General features: G+C 60.4%; 1 long non-coding RNA gene across 1 annotated transcript; it reads left to right on the forward strand.

Annotated features, from left to right (window-relative positions):
* Nucleotides 1-1,492: 1,492 nt before the first annotated feature.
* LOC129200460 (uncharacterized) lies at nucleotides 1,493-7,239 on the forward strand. Its single transcript, XR_008574911.1, has 6 exons — nucleotides 1,493-1,533; nucleotides 1,713-1,822; nucleotides 3,371-3,539; nucleotides 4,594-4,739; nucleotides 6,140-6,221; nucleotides 7,179-7,239. It is a non-coding gene; the product is annotated as an uncharacterized LOC129200460 (long non-coding RNA).
* Nucleotides 7,240-7,630: the final 391 nt, after the last annotated feature.

Genomic DNA, 7,630 nt, shown 5'->3' on the forward strand with positions numbered 1-7,630 from the left:
ACTCCGCCCGCGACCACGCCAAGCCCCCCCCTCACGCAAACTCCGCCCCCGACGCACGCCAACCAAGCCCCGCCCCTCACGCATCGCACAGCGCATGCTCGCTCGTGCTGCCGCCTAGTGACCAAATTTCGGTACTGCGCAGCGGCAGCGCCGCGCATGCGCAGTGCAGCGCCACGCCCCCTCCCCGGAACCGGCTGCCGGCAGCCGGTGTGCAGGGGCTGCTGTGAGCCGAGGGAGGAGCGGAGGCGTCGCCGGGCTGCGGCTGCACGGAGGGAGAAGGTGAGCGGGGCAGCGGGACGGACCGGCGGGTCCCGGGGAAAGCCCCGAGGAGGGCGGCGGCAGCGGAGCCGCCACCGCGGAGAGGCGGGGGGGCGGGGGCGGCGGGGTCCGTGTCACAGAGGGGAGGGGGGCTGCCCGGAGCCGTGCGGCGGGTGGGGGGGGGTGCGCGCCGTGTCGGAACCGGGCGGGGAGACCGTCCGGAGCCGCGCGGCGGGGGCTGCCCGGAGCCGGCGGGCGTCCGCGCCTTTCGGAGGTGGCTGAGGGGAGGCGGGGGCGGGGGCGGGGGGGGGGGCGCCAGCCCGGAGCCGCGCTGCGGAGCTCGGGGCTGCCGTCGCGGCTCGGCGGGGCTTTCGGGTGAGTCGGCTTTGGGGTGAGGGCACGGGACGGTGTCCCCGCAGGGTCAGGAAGCGTGGAAGGCTGCCTCCCGCGGCACGCCGGCAGTTGCAGTCTTGGGGCACGCGGCTGCTGGTCGGCCATATTGGCTCCCCGGAGCACGCCGGGAAGTGTAGTCTTACGGCACTCTAATGGCTGCCACGCGGCGCTTGCCAGTGCGTGCCGGGAGGCGTCGTTTCGCGGACGTGGCTGCCGGACAGCCCGACTTGCTCTCGCAGGAGCGCGAGGTTGGGGGTTTTTTGCCGGTTTCGAGTGGTTTTCTGCAGGCTTCCAGCCGCTCCCGAGCAGCGGTGCGGCCGTGCTACGAGAGCGCGCGCGCGGCGAGGCGTTGCCCGGTGTCCCGAGACGAGCGCTACCGTCGGACACTCCGGAAGCCTGTCCGGCCGCCCCAGGCCGCCCCCGAGCCCTGGCGTGAAGGCGGCAAGCTGGCCCTCGCCTGTGCCGCTTTCTTCCTGAACAGGGGTGCTGGCGGCGGCGGCAGCGGCAGCAGCGCGGGAAAGAGCGGCGTCTCCGGAAGCCCCTGCAGAAGGAGGAGGGTCTCCGGCCAGGGCCGACCTCCGGTAGTAACGGCCACTGCTTTTTCTGTCCCTCTCCCAGGCCGCGCTGAGGACGTGGTTGCCCGGCCCTCCCTTGGGGATGCCGTCGACTGCACCCGCCTCGCCTGTGCCTGGCCTGGCTCGCCTCGTGGCGTGGGGGCGAAAAGGGACAGGCGGCGGAGCGCTTACCGGCCGTGGACAGCAGCTGCCCTAAGGGAAGCTGGAATGGCCAGAGAAAGGTGAAGAAGAAGAAGAAGAAGAGATGGAAGGCTCTCCGGCCGGCAGCTGCCTCCCGCTGCAGGCAAGAGAGCGCCTGCCTCGCCGGGTGAGGAAAGATCCCTCGTTGCGCTCCGCGGCAGGTCAGGCTGCCGACGGGCACCGCAGGGTCGCCACGCGTAATCCAAAGCACGGTGCGGCCGCGTACCGAGGGAGGCAGGGAGGCAGGCTACTCATCTAGGCAGACTCGTCTCCTCGGAGCTGTAAGACACCCGTGTATTCTCTTAGGCGGAGGACAGCCGAGCGACCGGAGCGACAGCAAAGGAAAGGCGGAGAGCGGGAGAAAGAAGCGTCTGCGCTGGCAAGCTCTCCCGGCAGCGCCGAGAGCCAGAGCTGCGGTGAGTCCTGGGCCCGCGGGGCCCCATCGCCTCTCCTCTGCGTCGCGGGCCCTCCTCTGCCCCCCTCGCTTTCCCACCCCGCTGTGGGGTTTTTTGGTTTGCTTTCTGCTCCCCGCTATGTTCTTTTTCCATCTCGCTCTGACGGGCTGCCTGTCCCCACCTTTTTTAGGTCCTCGCTCTCTCTGCCCCGTAGCCCGTGGCTATTGTTTCCTTCTCTCTCTCCCTGTCTCTCTGTCCGGCCCCCAGCCACTGTTTCTGCATTCCTCCCCCTCGGTCCTGTAGCCTGTCGGTATTTCTGCCATCTCTGGCTCTCTCTGTGCTGGCGCTCCTCGTTCCTGTTGTTCGAGGTCTTCCTTCTCGGCTCCGTAGCGAGTCGTCGTGAGTCTCTCTCTTTCTCCGTCCCTCTTGAGCCTCTTCCCTGCCCCTCGTTTTGAAGGCCCGCCTCTCTGTCCCGGCACCCGTCGCTATGGTTCCTTTTTTCGGTCTGGCTCCGTCTCGCTCCCCGTCCCTGTTTTTCTAAAGTCTCCCCTCTCTGCCTCCTAGCCCGTCGGTACCTTTTCTTTCCCCGTCGCGGTTCGTCTGGCTCCCTGTCCCTCTTTCTTTCTTCTTCCTTCCTTCCTCCCTGTCTGCCCCGCAGCCCGTCCCTTCGTTCCTTTCTCCTTCCCTCTCTGTCCCTCTCCCTCTCCCGGTCCCCGCATTAAACTCTGCTTCTCTGCCCGGTAGCTCGCCACCGTCTTACCTTTCCCCGTCTCTCTCTCTGTCCAGCTCCCTCTCTCGAATCTTCAATTCCTCCCTGTCGCTGCAGAAGCCTGTCGGGACTTTTTCCCCTGCCCGGCTTGCCTCTCCCTGTCTCGCGATTCCTCCCTCTCTGCCCTCTTAGCCGCGACCGTTTTTATATTCTCCGTCTCTCTCCTGCGGTCCGCCTCGAGATCCCGATTGTTTTTTAAAGCGACCGAATCGTCGAGGTTGGCAGAGACCTTTACGATTATCGGGTGGAACCGCGAACCTGGCGCTGGCAAGTCCCCCTCTGCCCCGCAGCCCGTCCCTTCCCTTCCGACGGCCTCTTTCTCCACCTCCCTCTGTCCGGCTCCCGGCCCCTCTTTTCCACTTCCGCCCTCTGTACCCTGTGGCTTTCCCCCTCTTCTTTCTCTCTCTGTCTCTGTTTGAGGAGGAGCAGCTGCCGCCCCAGCGTTCGCACCCCGTTCACGGTGTCGCGCGCACGCTTCTTCTCGGGCGCGCTTCCTCCTCCTCCTCCTCCTTCGGGCTCGACCCGAGGCTTCCGGCAGCAGTCTCCGGGTGTCGGATTTTGTAAAATAATTAACGTAACTGAAAGGTGCAGCAGCGGGATCGGCCCGGGCGGGGCGCCTCCAAAGAGAGGGACCCCGAACAAAGAAATCCCGGGGCCGTTCCACGCTTGGGTCCCGGACACCCGCCCCTCGCGCGCTGTCCGCGCGTCCCTTAGTCCCGCGGTGACTTTTGGTCTGGGGTCTTCTACCGTCGTCTCGGATTCTTCTTCTGTATAGCTGTGGGCGGTGCGTTATTCCACAGGTGCTGCTGCGCCGATGCTCCGTACGTTCGCAGTAACGGGTAGAGCGGAAGGCTCCGTGGCCAGGGAAGAGCGGCACGGACGCGTTCCTGCTCGCTCCGTTGCACCGGAATTTCGACGGCTGGGTTCGGCCGCTAAATTGATGGCGCTACCGGAAGAAATTTCAGAAAAGTGAGTACTGTGCTTGTCTTTAATCTTTTAAAGTAATTTTTCTACGGGCGCCCGGTCCGTGGCTTAGATATTTGGTTTGCGGCGAAACAGACCCGGACGTGGCTCCAAGTAGCGTTCCGATTCGCTGAAATTCCCCGTAGTCAGAGAGCAAGAATGGTGAATGTTGCTTGGCGGTTTGAAATCTCAGGCTTTCTCTGAAAGCTGACCTGCCAGAATGAGCCGAAAGCAGGCCGAACGCCAATAGGGATGCCGCAGAAAAGGTCCTCTTCTTGACAGGAGAAGAGCTTGGCGAAACGTCAGCGCCGTTTCCCGTAGGGCCTCCGACGTACCGGTTCGGCAAGCGTGGGCTTTGTGCGATTCCCTCGGGGACGATGGCGAACAAACCTTGTACGGCAGAGAGCATCTTAGCTTACTTTCCATCTCCTGCTCGGTTACTTGCAGAATATTTAATTTGGCGTCGCACGGACCCAGAGGGACGGGTCCCCAACTCATGCTGGTAGGGCAACCCCAGTACCAGCCGGTAAAATCGAAAAAGAGTACGACGTTTTGAAACGTTTGCCTTGCGAGGAGAAGGGCCGTCTCTCGTTAGGCAACTGAATTCTGCGACCGATTTCCACGCCACGCCTCACGCGCGTGCGTGCGCGCACACGCGCCCCCCCACCCCCCCCCCCCCCCAACAGGCAGGCTTTGAAGGAGGCAGTCCCTAAGGCAACGCGATCTAAAACGTGGAAGTTTTTTTTTCTATTTTTAATAGTTTCTTACGGATAGGAGGCTCGTGTGAGCGTTTAGCCTGTCCTGTCCTTAATTCTGAACCCACTGGCTGGTGCAGAAGGACGGTCGTGTGACAAAAACAGCATGAAATTTGTCCCTGTGCCGGCTGCGTCCCGTGGTAAAGGAGTACATCTGTTATTCCTGCGTGAAAGATGTTTGATGAGCGTACCGCATCGTCAGAGCTGCTCTTGGTCTGCCTGCAAGCCGTGGGTTATGATTTAGAAATACGTTCGCCTACCGTTCCTTAACTGTGTGGTTTTGGTTTTTATTTTTTCAAAGAAAGGGTGGCTTTTTCGTCGATCTCTTTGTGAGAGTATCAAATCAGGCGGCGGTAAATACGTAGAAGCAACTAGGCGTACTACGGCGTGTACCGGACAGCGTTGGCGTGCCGCTCTGCTAGCAGCGGAGAGCCAGATGAGGATGCCCGTGGTAAGTACTCGTTCTGCCTCCGGCTGAACGGAAAGATTCTCATGTGAGGGTTCCTGGGCTTGTCTGTGTGATTAGCATTACTTTTTTTTTTTTTTTTTTTTTTTAATATGAAACAGGGTCAGATAATTGTTGATGAGTGGGACTTTGCGTACTCCTTTAGGTAGTTTTTCGTACTGAACCTTAGATCGGTTACAAAACTTAATCTTTGTGCAGTTTACACGTTTTGTAGCAACTACAAAGACATTTATCCTGTAGGTAAGCTGAAAATAAAAATGCGGTTTCTCACCTGATTTTTCTTTCGGAGGAACGCTCGCCCCCAGCGGCTGGTTTTTTTTGCTAGTGTTGTCGGGGGGAAGGAACGGCGGCGCTTGCCTGATTTCTTCCCCTAGCCAGGGACCTGAAACTTTGTTTTCCTCAGCTGTTTCACTAGAAATTTACAAGTGTCGGTGGTCAACAGTGGCAGAGAATTGGGTGGCGTTTTCAATTTCAAAGGGAAGGAACGTGTTGATGTTAATTCTGTTACCAAAAGCGAAGTACCAGCTGCTTCCTCTTTCTAGATCTTCTCTCCTTTCGCCGTCCTCCCCGAGGGTAAACGTGGCCACGCCGTATACCTTTTCTGCTCTGGTACCGTTCGTTTGATACGCAGGAGCGCTGTGAAATAACTAGAAGGGCTACGGACAGACATCTGCCATCGTTGCGGCTGCCTTAAATCGTGTATTTGTCCCTTTAGCCCGTCATTTCCTTTCCGCTCAGTTGAGTTACGTGCAGCGTTAGGTTCCAGTCGAGAGCGGTGCCGCCGAGCAACGCTCTGGGAGCGTGCGCGGAGGAGGGCGACCGAGATGGCGAGAGGTCTCCGAGGCAAGACTTAGGGGGAGCGGCTGAGGTCACTTGGTTTGTTCAGCTTGGAGAAGGGAAGGCCGAGGGTGACCTCATCGCAGTCTACACCTTCCTCGAGGGGGACGGCGGAGGGGGAGGCGCTGACCTCCGCTCTCTCTCGTGACCGGCACTAGGACCCGAGGAAACGGGACGAAGCTGCGTCAGGGCAAGTTCAGACCGGACGTTGGGAAAAGGCTTTTCACTGAGAGGGCGGTCGGTCAGTCACGGAACAGGCTCCCCAGGGAAGCGGTCGCAGCCACCGAGCCTGTCAGGAGTTCAAGGAGCGTCTGAACGATGCTCTTAGTCGCACGGTTTAGTTTTAGGTAGTCCCGCGTGGAGCGGGGGCTTGGTCTCGGTGATCCGTATGGGTCCCTTCCAACTTGAGATACTCTATGATTCTGTGAAATCTTCTGGGTTAGAAACGACCTTATTGTAATAGAGAATTCGCTGAACGTGGCTTTGTGCAAGGACTGTCGTCTTTTAATATCTTTTTTTTTTTTTCTTCCCCCCCCCCCCCCCCCCAGATATGAGAAAAGCTCTGTCCAGAGATATGGAGACGAAATCAGTTGTACCTCACCCTGTGACACCGGAAGACATTGAGTAACTGTAAGCTGTGATGCTCAGTGAAATTACTAAGAGCGTTAAGTTTCCCGTGCCTTTGCTTTCACTCTCCCATTCTCTTGTCTTGCGGCACGTCGCATTTTTTGAGGCCGTGGAAGCGACACCGGGAGCGATGGGTTGTCAGAACCAGGTCCTCCTGCCCGTCGCTGGTTTTGCTTACCTTCGCCGTCTCTGTGTACCAGCCTGCGTCTCTCTCTCTCTGTTCCTCAATCCCTGTCCTCTCTTCTCTGTTCTGCTTTGTTTCGCTGCGTATGTCCCGTTCCCTGTCCCACCTTTATCCTTCCTTCCTTCTTCCTCGCCTTTTTCTTTGTCCTTTTGTCCTGCTCCCCGACCCTGTTTCTCGCTCCATCTGACCGTCCTTTTCCTGGCACCTTGGTGTCTCTGCTCCTTGCCCCCGTCTTTCTCTCCCCTCTGCCCAGTCCTCGTCTCCCTCTTTTGTCTCTCTGTCCCTCTGTCCTCCTTCTGCCTCTGCCCCTCTGTCCTGCTCCCTGCCCCTCTTGTTCTCACTCTGCCCCAGCGTCCCGCTCCCCGGTCCTCTTTCCCTCTGTTGCTCTCTCCTTTTATCTCTCCTTCTCCCTGCTCCCCAGCCCGGTTCTCTCACGCTCCCCGCTTCCTTTTTTTATTCTCTGTTGCTCTGTCCTGCTCCCCGTGCCGCTGTCCCTCCGCCGTACCTCTCGGTCCGGCTCCCTGCCCTTATTCTCTTTTCCTCCCTCGCCGTGGCGCTGCCCGCCCAGGGTCGTTTCTGCCTCTCTGTCCCGCTCCCCGTCCTGGTTTGTCGGTCGCCGTCCCGCTGCCTCTCTTCCTGCCGCTTCTTCCTCCCTCTCTGTCAGGCTCCCTGTCCCCGTCCTTCACTCGCCGTCCCTTTCCTTGCCTCGTGCTTTCTCTCTCGCCGCCGCCGCCCCCCCCCATCCAGCTGGCTGCCCCTTTTCTCCTCTCTTCTAGCGTCCTGCAGCTGGCTCCTCGGTTTTGGCGGCAGCCTGCACATAGCAGCCCAGCTCTCCAGCAGCCTGACGGACCGACCGTGTGTCTGTTCCACGCCGGACTGGCGAGCGTGGCTCCGATAGGACAGCCGAGGTGCCCCAGGGCCGGGCCCCGAGCCCCGGTGCGGAGTCTCTCCCGGAACCGGCTCTGTGTGTGACTGAATAAACGCTTGCGGTCTCTTTTGCCGTGCCGGCTGCGTTGGCGCTTCCTTTGCGGGGGGGGGGGGGGGGGGGGGGGGGGGGGTGGCGAGGGGCCGTGAGGAGGGCAGGGAGGAGGTGGTGTGGGGGTATTAACGTATTCAACAAGGTCACATTGCTCGCATCCTCGGGATCCAAAAGTGATGCTTCTTGCTCCGCCCCTGACCCATGCCAAACTCCGGCCCCCCCCCCAAAACTCCGCCCCCCGCAAACTCC

The sequence above is a fragment of the Grus americana genome, unplaced genomic scaffold (genome assembly GCF_028858705.1).
Source record: "Grus americana isolate bGruAme1 unplaced genomic scaffold, bGruAme1.mat scaffold_155, whole genome shotgun sequence".
Taxonomy (NCBI): Eukaryota; Metazoa; Chordata; class Aves; order Gruiformes; family Gruidae; genus Grus; species Grus americana.